This window comes from Dama dama, chromosome 24 (genome assembly GCF_033118175.1).
Source record: "Dama dama isolate Ldn47 chromosome 24, ASM3311817v1, whole genome shotgun sequence".
NCBI classification, from domain to species: Eukaryota; Metazoa; Chordata; class Mammalia; order Artiodactyla; family Cervidae; genus Dama; species Dama dama.
The window spans coordinates 49,636,759-49,649,804 of record NC_083704.1 but is presented as its reverse complement, the minus strand read 5'-3'; the positions used below and the strand labels follow the sequence as shown (position 1 = coordinate 49,649,804).

The following is a 13,046-nucleotide window of genomic DNA, read 5'->3' as shown; positions in this document are numbered from 1 at the left end:
TGTGTCCTCTGAGACACACCTTTTGATGACTTCACAGACACAGCTGTATACAAGAAATGGAGGGAGTCAGTCTGCAGATTCCTAAGACATCTATCCATTTATCCATCCAGTCATTCAAATATCTGTTGAATCCTTCCATTCGTCTATCCATCCATGTGCCAGGTAAGGTTCTAGATACCCCAAGACAAGTCAATAAAGTTGGGCAGCAAATTCAATATCAAGTATTATTTTTATCATGCAAGATTTTCTTTTGAAAAAGCCATGCAGAGATATTTACTAGGGTCTCCTTTCAATTTTCAATGAAACTAGTAATGCTCCCCTGCCATTCTACCAAGAACCGCTCATTTCTCAGTCTTCCTTACCTCAGTAATTTTAACACCAACCACTAAGTAGCCCAAGTCTCTCAATTAGAAGTTATCCTTGACTTCCTTTCTTCCCTGTTCATTCAGAGCCAATCCATCAACAATTTCATTAGGTTTTACACCAAAATACATCCCCTATCTCAATTAACTTACTGTTACAAACTTATCCCACCCACCAGCAACTACTTGTGTAGCTTAACCACTTGCAACCCTGGTACAGAGACCAAAGTAATCTTTAAAACAATATAAATTCAGACTCAACCATTCTGTTGAATGAAAAGTCCATCCTATCACCCACTAAACTTCAAATTCAGATCTTTTACTGATGCCTACAACTCGTTATACCAACTGGCCCCAAGCATCTCTCTGAGGTCATCTTGTTCTTTCTTTTCCTCCTCAGTCACTAGCTTCCTGCACATTTTGTTCCTGGTGTCTTTTCCAGTCCCTGAAAATATTACACTTGTTCTCACCTCTTAAGCTTTGCCTCCACCATTCCCTCTGCCTGGAATATCTTTGCCACAAACAGCACCTTTCATGTTTCAGCTCAAAAAAGCCCTCTCCAGTCACTCTCCCTAGAGGTGACTTCTCAGCTTCTACCATGTACCCAAACCACTGGTCTATCATGTTACACTGTTTTTTGTTTTCACAGAACTATCCACTGCTTGAAACAATCTTAAGATATTTACTATTTGTTTGTTTTCCAGACTTGACACTCCATGAATTGGAACCCCATTCGCCTGTGCACCACCAATTCTCCAGCTTCTAGAAGAGCATAAAGCAGGTGTCAAAAATGTTTGTTCAATAAATAAATAATTTCAGTTTAAACTTCCTAAAAACTTTTAAGACACCACTGGAAAACTCTTCCTCTCACTTAAAAAATTACAGTGCTTTGACTGCTGATTAATTGCTGATCACTGCTCACTTAGAAAAATATCACAGTTGCTTCCTCCCATTTTATAGTCCAATTTTCTGTCAACATCTGTCACAAATTTTAACCTAGAATTTTCTGAGACTATTAATGACTAGGAAATGGCCCTCCTGGTATGTTTCATTTAGTCCCCCTTTCCTCTGAGGAGGCCTTGTCTCAACCATATGTGTCACTTCAGCAATAGTCTAGATAATTTAGAAGACCCTACAGCCCTTGGAAAGCCTCCATATTGAGTACTTTTCTCCACACAAGCTCCAGGACTGAAACCTGGTCACGGTCCTGATTCGCCTTTCTTTAATCCCCATCACCAACCCAGGCCCTCTCCAGATGTTTGGACAAGATGGTCATTATTTGGATCTCGGATTTCTTTTCCTTTTCACCACAGGGATTTGTATAGACTTTTCTGGGCCCTGCTCATGCCAGGGAGTAGGAGCTTCTGTCTGAGGCCCAATCAGACATGTGAGCAGCAGAAATGTTGGGAAATATCTCCACTCTCCAGAAGAAAACCAGTGTAGGCTAGCCTACAAATAACAGCATTAATAGTCAACTTCACAGAGCCTGTCTCTTTCTGGATAACATCTTGAGACAACAGACATGTTGGCCATTCACAGCCATTGCATATTATATATAAGGCCAAGGTGAAGAGGCTGCATAGACTTCAAATCAGGGAGAGTGCAACTGCTATCTACTCCAATTTAGCTACAACACACCCAAGGTGACTGCAATAGTTTTTGCCACTCTGCTCCAAATAGAAATTTCTAAGTGAAACTTCTTAAATGGAAACAACTGAAAAGATCATTATTTGGAAAACTGGGAGTTGATAGTACATTATGCTATATCCCAAAGATTCACCTTTTATAGCTATATGCAGCCATTTAAAATGCTTTTTTAAAAAAATGTAATGATATATGAGAACATGTATGTTTGTTGAGAGACTCCATGAGCCTCATATTTCTGCATATTTTATGAGCAAAGGTGCTACCTTCTGTTCTCACAGGTTTCCAAGGATTGTTTAGAGTGAATAGCCTTGAGAGATACACTCAGTGTCCCCCTTACAATCAAAGGCTAAATATACTACTGCCTTGTATAACAGTGTTTCCTTGCAGAGCAAAGGACAGACATCTTACTGCCCTATCTTCTAAAAGATTCAAGTTCCCTGAACTCAGGGTTGCTCTCCTTCAATGCAACCCATTACATATACAGCTATTCGTCTGGCCCTCTTGTCTTGCCTCCAGAGAACTTGGGGAATGGAACGGGGTTTTGACATAAATACACTGATGCTTGAGCAATAAAGCCAATGCCTCTAACCCAAAAGTCTCTGGTCCTCTGCCTGCATTCCTGAAACAGAGGCAGGCAAGCCTGTTAGCATGTCAATAAGAAAAAGTTCAGACCCTTAACAGCTCTTGTCATGCAAATGTATACACAATATCCCCCAAACAAAACACATGGTCATAGAAAGAAATGAGAGGGAAAACTCTAAAATGCTAACAGGCATTATCTAACGGTGGTGAAATAGATAGGCTGGTTTTTACTTTTTCTTATACTCATATCTTTCTATGTTATACTTCCCTTCCACAAAATATCATAAGAATAAACACTTAAAAATTGTAAATGAAGCACTTCAGTCACAAAATAAACTGCAGGTACATGCTTCAAATATTTGGCATTCTTAAAATTTGCTCATTTTTCCCATCAAGGTACATATGTTCTTTCTGTCCTTTTCATTTTTTATGCACAGGTAGGTGTACACAGACATTTTCACACACATACACATCTGGTACAGTCTCATCATCTCCCACTTGGACAATTACAACAATCTCCTAACTAGTCTCTCGATGTCCACTTTCATTCCTGTATTCCATGACCCTTTTAAATTCATTTTCCTCTTCTAGGTTAAAATTCAGAATGACATAACTTTACTAATTGTATAGAAAAAGCAAGAGAGTTCCAGAAAAACATCTACTTCTGCTTTACTGAACATACCAAAACCTTTGACTATGTTGATCACAACAAACTAGAAAATTCTTCAAGAGTTGGGAATACCAGACCACCTGACCTGCCTCCTGAAAATCTGTATGCAGGTCAAGAAGCAACAGTTAGAACTAGACATGGAACAATGGACTGGTTCTAAATTGGGAAAGGAGTACATCAAGGTTGTATATTGTCAACCTGCTCATTCAACTTATATGCAGAGTACATCATACAAAATGCTTGGATGGACGAAGCACAAGATTGCCGGGAGAAATATCAATAACCTCAGATACGCAGATGACACCACCCTTATGACAGAAAGCAGAGGAACTAAAAAGCTTCTTGATGAAAGTGAAAGAGGAGAGTGAAAAAGCTGGCTTAAAACTCAGCATTCAGAATACTAAGATCATGGCATCTGGTCCCATCACTTCATGGCAAACAGATGGGGAAACAACGGGAACAGTGTCAGACTTTATTTTCTTGGGCTCCAAAATCACTGCAGATGGTGACTGCAGCCATGAAATTAAAAGATGTTTGCTCCTTGGAAGAAAAGCTATGACCAACCTAGACAGCATATTAAAAAGCTGAGACATTAGTTGACAAAGGCGTGTCTAGTCAAAGTTACGGTTTTTTCAGTAGTCATGTATGGATGTGAGGGCTGGACCATAAAGAAAGCTGAGTGCTGAAGAATTGATGCTTTTGAACTGTGTCGTTGGAAAACACTCTTGAGAGTCCCTTGGACTGCAAGGAGATCCAACCAGTCCATCCTAAAGGAAATCAGTCCTGAATATTCCTTGGAAGGACTGATATTGAAGCTGAAGTTCCAATACTTTGGCCATCTGATGCAAAGAACTGACTCATTGGAAAAGACCCTGATGCTGGCAAAGATTGAAGGCAGGAAGAGAAGGGGATGACAGAGGATGAGATGGTTGGATGGCATCACTGACTCAATGGACATGAGTTTGAGCAAGCTCTGTAAGTTGGTGATGGACAGGGAAGCCTGGCATGCTGCAGTCCATGGGATTGCAAAGAGTCAGACACGACTGAGTGACTAAACTGACTGAAAAGTTATCATCAACCTAAAGAATGACCCCTCTAAACTCCTTTTCTCCTACAGTTCTATAACTTGGGCTCTTCATGTATTTAACATGTATTTCTCTTCTTATAATACATCAAAAGTCCCAGCAAATTAATTTCTAATTCCCAGTTTTCTCTCAATAAAAAATATATTAATTCCCAAATCTCTACAGATGTTGTCACTAAATAGAGCCTCAAATCTAATAATTCTTAATTAGTAAACCTCAAAATAAATTTAAAATCATTTTTATAAAAGTTTAATTTTAATAAACATTTTAATAAAAGTTTTATTAAAACTACTCATCAATACTAATATCCAAAGAAAATAACAACTTTGTTCTTCATATACTTGTCCTTATTGTATTGTTTTGTTTCCTCTTGGCTAAGAAATCTTTTTATAAGTACTAGTATTATGCAATGATAGAAGTCTGAATAAAATTAATGTAACAATGATTATACATATTCAGAAACCCTCATTTAAAGACTTGCCTTAAACTAGTGATATTTTTTCCTAAAATATCTTGATTGATATCTATACTCAGTAATTCTTGTCTATTTAAATCAAAGAGTAATTGGCAAAGGGTTTTTTAAATTATACAAAACTAGAAAAACATGAACATTTCATACTTAGGATATTTGGAGAGATGTTCTGAATATGTTAAGGTTATATCTAGCCATTTCCTAGATATACCCTTACAGGGATGTCAGGCAAAGCAAATTCTTAATTCTAGGCTGACAGAGCCATTACATTTGTTTTTTTTAAAGCAAAAGTCTTCATGAGTTTAAAATAACGTTTTATAAATCTGATACATCTTAACTAATAGATTATACCATTATGAGTTAACTCTGCATGGTTAGGGATTTTCATTAACCATAGTTTCAAAGTCAGGGTTTTTTGCTTTTTTGTTTTGTTTTGTTTTATTTGAGGGTAAGGGATACTAAATATAAGTTTTTTCAAAGAATAACTTCATCTGCTAGCCCTATATTGGATTCTAAGTTTTGATAATTCTCATAGGCCAGTGTGCTGATATATCTAACTTAAAGCACTCAATGATAAATACTTCACTGTTTTTAGAAAATACCAGACGGTGACATAAACTAGGAAGCTTAAATGTCCCCCTTTTGGGGGGCTCAACCTTTTAAAAGCTGAGAAAATTGAAGTATTTGCAGTTTTGATATATCCTTTACATCTATGTCTTTTTCTTTTTTTAAGGCTCAAGTATAAAGAGTATACATGTGGCTATAAATCAGAAATACAAAGAAAATCCCTCATTAACTTCTTCATCAAGTGAGCCACCTTCTAAATTCAAAGCCAGATTTACAGTGCTTCAGAAAACGTCACTGTCCCATCAACAGGAAGAAAGTTTCTCTGAGCCTGAAGTCACTTTCAGCACTCAGTCCCTCCTTTTTGCTTACTCACCGACAGCATGCAAAGGAACATATATACTCGTCTTTAGACAGTTAGTGGGGTTAAGTATATGCCAAAGGCTTGCAAAATTATCTTTAGAACACTGCAATGCTTCGGTATACAATTACTAAGGTGATCTGTCTATGCCCCAAAATGTAACTTAAAATATGAAAAGGAAGCCCAAATATGCTAGAAAGGAAGATAAGATAATGCAAAGAGAAATAAATCTATAAGAGTCTGCTGAATGCCAAGCTAAGAAAGTGGACCATAGACAGCATTTTATCAAAGTGCAGCCTAAACAAACGTCAAGGGGAATAATTTCTTTAACAAATATGGGCAACAATGAAGGAAAAGAGAGGGGAATTCTGTGCCCCTGCATGCATTTAGTCAGGGTTAACAATGGATAAAAATATGTGCAAGAACACATGTAATAACCCTAAGCTGTCATTCACTTTGTAGGAGGTAGTCAAGATACAGCTAATAAAACACCAAAAAAATGGTTTTAGCCACCCTGGAAAAAATCCTCAATGGGAATAAAACAAAAGAGGACTGAAGGGCATCTCCTGCCAAGATAAATGCCTTCTTTCCAGAGTTGCCTATGGCTAGCCTTCACAAAGAGAGGTCTACAAGCCTCAGACGGTAATACATTCCTACGTCACTTATCACAGTCAATTTAAAAGGGAGCTTTATAAACATTTCTATTTCACTCCCTGTTGCTGTCGTTCTTTTAATGATGACTTGAGCTCTGAAAGAGGATTGAAAATTAATTTTAGGAGTTGTAAATGAGGCAGGCCAATTAGGAACTGTTATAAATTAGATTGTGGGAAGAAGCATTAACACAGTTTTTCCTGTGGGCTCTTATTTTAGTTAGCTGGCCCATCTTTAGGAACACATTCAATTACAAAAGCAGATGCTTAAAAAAATGCATTCCATTAAGAAATGTTTGGATAATTTCAAGGGAAAACCTATATTATGTATGGTGCTGAGCCCACAGTCATGTTCTAATCATACTGTGGGGAAAAATACCGCTCAATCAACTTTTCCCAGTTAATTACTGTTTTCTTTCCCTTATGACCCTGAATCTTCAACCATAAGTTCAGTAGGAGGTGACTTAAGACAGACGGTGACGAAAGATCCTGTTCAAAACAGCCTCTCTCTTACCCCTGGTGTGAGAGTAAGGTTTGCTACAATGAACCCTGCAGATAGATGCTCATTTGCCAAAATTTTAAAAGCTGTATTTTCAAACAGTATAGTGAGAAAGAAAAGGCTTTTGGTAACAATTAATATCAACACTACCCACCAGTAGAATGATGTATTGTGTATAGAGAAGGCCCACGCAGAAAACGAAGCAGCTTGCATGAGGTGGGCCCACAGGGTGAGATATATTTGAACAATGTGAGTTTCACCAAGGACAAAGAACAGACCAGATTTGTAAAGGCGAAGCTTTGGCAGCCCAGACTCCTTAATGTGGTTTGCTCTCCGTCACCCACCTAAAACTGACCTCAAGAAATCGTTTACTCCAATTACAGAGAATTTTGTCTTTGAAATTTAATAGCACATGACTGGAATTTCCTAACACAGGGGCTAGGAGTCCTGTGGAAGTTCTTCACTTCACTTTGTGCACTGGTGTCTACCCGACTACCCTCTCAGGGCACAACCCAGGGAGGCAGCTGGATCATCCTTGAGCTCCTCCCAGTGCAACCAGTCCAGCATCCCATGCTTCAGGATGCAAAGATGCCTGTACCTCTCGGCGTCCTTCTGCAAAGGGATACAGGTGAGTCTGAGTCCAGCTGATTTTCCCATGTGGAAAAGGCCTGAGGCCAGATAACAATCAGTGCCAGAAGAGGTACTGCCTCCATCCTCATTCAGTTTCTCCATCCCTAGACCTTTGGAGATTGATAAAAAGACAATAAGGCATGGGAGGGACCACTGTCCAGGTTCTGGCAAAGGACATGTGTGAAGCATTATTGACTATTGTGTGCCCGATCCACAGAGAGAGAGACAGAGAGAGGGAGAAAGGAAAAAGAAAAAAAAGTAAATACTTCTTTTGATTACCTTAGTCTGGTGTGATTTTTGAAAACTCACCAATACAAATATAGTATTACTCAAATTCTTAAGAAGAGAAGATACTTAGTGTCTACATTTTGGAACTGAATGTACCTGGGTTTGAATCTCAGCAATATCTTTGTTTTTATACCCATGGGCAAGTTACTTTGACTCTGAAACTTCTATTTCCTCATAATGAACTAAGGAAAGATAACAGTAACTCTCTGATTGTTGTAAGAGTTAAACATGATAATGCAAGTAGAGATTCTGTCCAGTGTCTGACAGGACCACACAAATGTTAGCAATCACTTATTATTACTTACTAAGCAATAAGTAATTTCTTATTATAAATAAATAAATAAATAATAAACAAATGATAAGTAATCACTTATTATTACTTATTAAGCAATCACTTATTAAGATGGACACCATAAAATGTAATGACTCAAGAGTTTTAAATTAATTTCTACCAGGTTCCTCTTCATAGGAAACATATCTAAATATGCCAGTCTCTTATCTTCAAGACAGACTCACAGAGAAGCCTCTGAAATTGGTTTCTGTTAAGTTGCCCATTTGACTTTCATGAGCTGATAATTGTTTTGCAAACAAACTTAAAGGAGAAAATAGAGTTTAAATGTGGAGAAGAATATCCCCATCATAGAAGAGTTGCATCCCAGACCAGCCTGGTCTGACTGTGCAGTATCATCCTGTCCGAACTGACAGGAAAGGCCACACAAAGGTGGGCAAGACGTGATTCCTGCAGTGTGAAAAATGGAAATGTTGTTCTGAAAAGTGACTTTTTAAAAGGCAAGGTCAAGAACAAAACCTAACCAAAGTCAAACAACTTCAAAACAAAACAAAAAATCTTCCATTAAAAAAAAGAAACACAAACAAACGAAAAAAACTTGGTAAATTTGGAAGACAGTAAGGGCAAGTGAAATGAAAGGACTCTGTGACCCAGCAGACTATCCTGTGTCAGTATAATGTTCTATGATGCTCATTCATTCTTGTTATTTGCATTCAATGATGAGAAGGCTCCTTTGTAGAGCATTTAACTCTGCCAAAGTGGTTTTCTATATAAAATACACCCAACCAGACTCCCTGGGTTATTGATGATTGCTAATAAGAAAACTAAATACATCTGGACTTCACTGTGAGCCAACGCTTTGCCAGCATCTACCTAAACTAAACGTATTGTCCATGGATGATCAGTTACTGTCAAGAGACTTGCTTCATCACATTAACTTTTTGGTTGACTTCAAGGCTTGGCCCCCAGGGTATCCAACCATTTTTTTTTTCTTATTGGTAAGATGTATATATGCATGTGTATATTATGTGAGTATATTTTAATTTTCCCTTTATATTTAAGGTTACTAAGATTTGTTAGTAAGCCCTGCACAGAACAGCAAACTGCACTCCTGTATCTTGAAATAAATATTTCCCTTCTTAATTTGAAATTTTTGTGTTAAATCAAACCTTCTTTTGTTTATGTTTACATGGAATAGAATAGTCCCAGAGGCTATATTATAATGAAAAACAAAGCAGATTTTCATGTCATTGCTCTAAGAGGGATATGAGCAGAAGGGGGCACATTCCAGAATTTCGTTAATGCAACATTTGAAGAAAATTGAATTAAGGCTCTGCGTGGCAGATCTTAGTAGGGAGAAATACAAACAACTGGGTTTGTTGGAAGCAGCTTCTTTGAGAGACTTCCCATTCAGGGGCAGGAAACAGGCAGTCGCGCTCCCGCACTGGAGGAGGAAACACAGAGTGGGGTGTTCATGGTGTGCTGCGCATGACGGTACTGACCAGGCGAAAAGCAGGTTTCTAGGAGGGGCAGGAAGATGATATATGACAAAGAGGGCGTGCTAAACAGATTCCCATCAACTTGAACCTGCTCTCCCTTGCTTGCCTGCCACAAAACTGAAAAATGATTTAGGATAATCAATAGGAGTCTTCCTTTGGAAAGCTGATGATTTTTAAAGCATGCTCAAGGATGAGATTGGGCACGTAAATCTCTTTGAGAAGTCTGGGTTTAAGGTCTGCCATCTCGTGGCCATTGTAATAAATTCTGCCCTTTTCCACTTCCCCCAACTCCCCCCACCCCCACCCCCGCCGCCCCCAAGGTAGTTGTACCTTTGCAATCTATATTCTAAAGAGGTATCACAAAGGGTGCTTATTTAAAAAAAAAAAAAAAAAAAGAACTTTAGCCAGAGGAGAGCTCCACAATGCAGAGGGAGTTAAGGCATTTCACATTCTAATCCCCTTTCTGCTTACATTTTTAATTCCTTGATGAAAGCTTACAATCAAATTATCACTTATCAAATTATCAAATAATCATTCCATATGGGATTAAACCTGCTGAGAAGTCAATTAAGAGGTGATAGGTATGTTTTAGACGCCTATTTCAAGATGTAACTTAATTGACACATAGTTACCTACAAAGGAATGAAAGTCCCAGTTCTTCTGTTCTTGTCATAGATTTGCTAAGAGATTATATAGAATAAAATAGATTGTAAATCCAACCTGGCTTTGTACCTAAAAACCAAGAGGATATGTTTTTCTGGAAATAACTTAAAATTCCAAATGACAGAAATTAAAAATACACACTTCGACACTGTGAGGGAAAGAAGTGAGACCAAATTGATCACAGTTCTACGCTGGAAAGAAATTGCTAAAATGCCACCATGAAAACACACAACCTTTCAAAAGGACACTCACTAACCACTTGCTCACTATGTCAATGGGAGAGAAAGCAAAGGCACAGGGCCATTTTCTTGACAAGGCTTCACCCATGTACCATAACCTATAGATGAAAAAGAGATGCAGATGCAAGAGCAGATTCAAAGACCATAAATTCATTTCAAAGTCCAAATTAAAGAAGCAAAGTTTGTGTGTGTGTGTGTACAAATACACACACACACCCCTAAAATATAACATTACTAAGCAACTGATTTAAAAAACATGCAGAACAAAGAGCTGTAAAAATATGCTAGTGAGTACAAAAACTAATGAGAAGCCATGTGTTAGTTTCCTAAAATTTCTGGATTCATGAATGCAACATGCGGGACAGTGCTAGAGGGCTCCCTCTCAGAGGAAGAAGGAGCATGAAGCCAGACAGCGGATGCAGAATGAGAGTCTGGTAAACTACCTGAAAGCACTCCACATCTGGAAAGAGTCGCGGGGGAACCAGCCCAAGACACCATGGTATAGAAAGCAGTCTCAGATTTACAGTATGGGTGGCCCTGTGGCTCATGGAGGTGAAATTTCTACTCTGGGAGGAGTCATCACTAGAGGCAGGAACATTTCTGACATAAAATTACAAAGTCCAACCAGAAGCAACTGAGATGAACGTGTTCTTCTGGGGTGGCTGTTTACTGGCCACACTAGAAAAACTAAACCAAACAGATGATCAGAGCTCAGTTCTTCAATCCCTTCAACACAAGTGCCCATTGCATACCAGGTATAAGAGATGGAAGGACAAACAAATAGACACGACCCCCTGCTTCCTTGGAGCTTACCAAATAGCAGACCCTGGAGACTCTCCATACACAGTCATGAGATGAGATGACCCTGCAATGATGTCACAAAACATAAGGAAATACCCTTGTATTTCCATTAGGAACAAATACCAGACCATCAGCAATACCATGCAGAGAAGATATCCGTGAATCCAGGCCTGAGAATCCTCAAGGCATCTCCACCTGTGTATACCAGATACTGGATAACTGATTCAAAAGCTCCCTCCCATCCTGTCCTCTTCATTCTCAGAGTCCAGTGCAATCCAGCTATGATCCAGAAGTTCAAAAACAAATGAATAAATAGAAACACAAAACCCTATGTGTATAGCTATTAGGCTGAACGATATGAAGTGCTTTTTGTAGATCAGAAACAGTCAAGTATCAGCAGTTCTATGTAATTCTACCTAACAGTTTTCTTTCATAATGAAAGCAGCTTTACTGGTTCCTTTTTCGCTTATTTATAATAGGTACCCATTTTCATTCTTTATCACTTTCTACTCTCAAAGATTTAAAAGGCTGAGGCATTTCCCTCTCCACAATACCCAATTCTTAATGCCACATGGACCCAAGACTAACCACCAGAGGCAATTAATCCAGTCCACAAGAGAGAGACTGCTACACAAATCAGAGGGGGAGGGGGTAGATTAGAAGCCTAGAAAGGTGACAGAGCTCAGTTCTTTCAGACCTGGAAAACCACTTAGTGAGAAACATCCTGGTGACCAGACCCCAACCTGACACTGATTACTACTCCCAGAGTTTCTGACCTGTTGACCGATTGCTTTGAGATCAGATCATCTATCTCCCAGGACAGCCTTGAGGCTGCCCAGCGCCACTGAACAGCAATGGAGCGCCTTCTTTTAGATTTGAACTTCAAGGCACAGGACATAAGGCTTAAGTTCAAAGAGGAATGGGGCTGCAGAACTCTTAATGGGGTTTCCAAAGTCTCATTGATGGGAGCAGTGATAAAAAGAACACCTCTGGGATGGCAACACACTCATGGGTAGTGGCATAAGTGAGCATCTAATGTTGTCAACCAGTGTCTTAATCCCCATCTGTACCTGAAAAGAACTCACCATAGACCAAAAAAAAAAAAAAATTATGCTAAGTGCTGGGCAAGAGATAAGGCTTGCAAACTCCTCTGGTGAAGAAAGCGTATGAAAACTTAAGTCACAAAAGATAAATAATTGCTGATTAATGAATGACTCCATTGTTAGGATAAAAGATCATTAATAGACAAATTAATCATTAATAAACCACTTTGTTTGCTGTATGATATACAAGGCATAAGTGAAGCACATTATTTCATTTTGTCCTCTCAAATTATCCTTCAACGAGAAAGTTATTAATTATTATTCCTATCTTAAAGTTAAGTAAACTGAGTCTATGATTGCGTAAACTGAGTTAAGTAGATTGCGCAAAGGTGTCTGGCTAAAAGGCTTGATAGTAGGAAGGAAGGAACATCCCTTTGGTCTGGGATGATGAAGGTAAACTCACAGAGAGGGCAGGGGTGACAGCTGGGTGTGAAGAAGAGCTCCACTGGAAGGGCTCTGGAGGGAAAGAGAGACTTCCAGGTGGTGATCAGCCTTTGAGGAAATGTTGAGGACGAGTGTGCTACATGCTAAGTCACTTCAGTTGTGTCTGACTCTGTGCGACCCTATGGACTGTAGCCTGCGAGCTCCTCTGTCCATGGGATTCTGCAGGCAAGAATACTGAAGTGGGTTGCCATTCCCTTC

At 38.9% G+C, this 13,046-nt stretch overlaps 1 protein-coding gene across 1 annotated transcript in view; it reads right to left on the bottom strand.

Moving 5' to 3' along the window:
* The window catches only part of ERC2 (ELKS/RAB6-interacting/CAST family member 2), a 988,080-nt gene that overhangs the window by 226,254 nt on the left and 748,780 nt on the right, over positions 1 to 13,046 (bottom strand). The gene's annotated exons all lie outside the window — the stretch shown is intronic.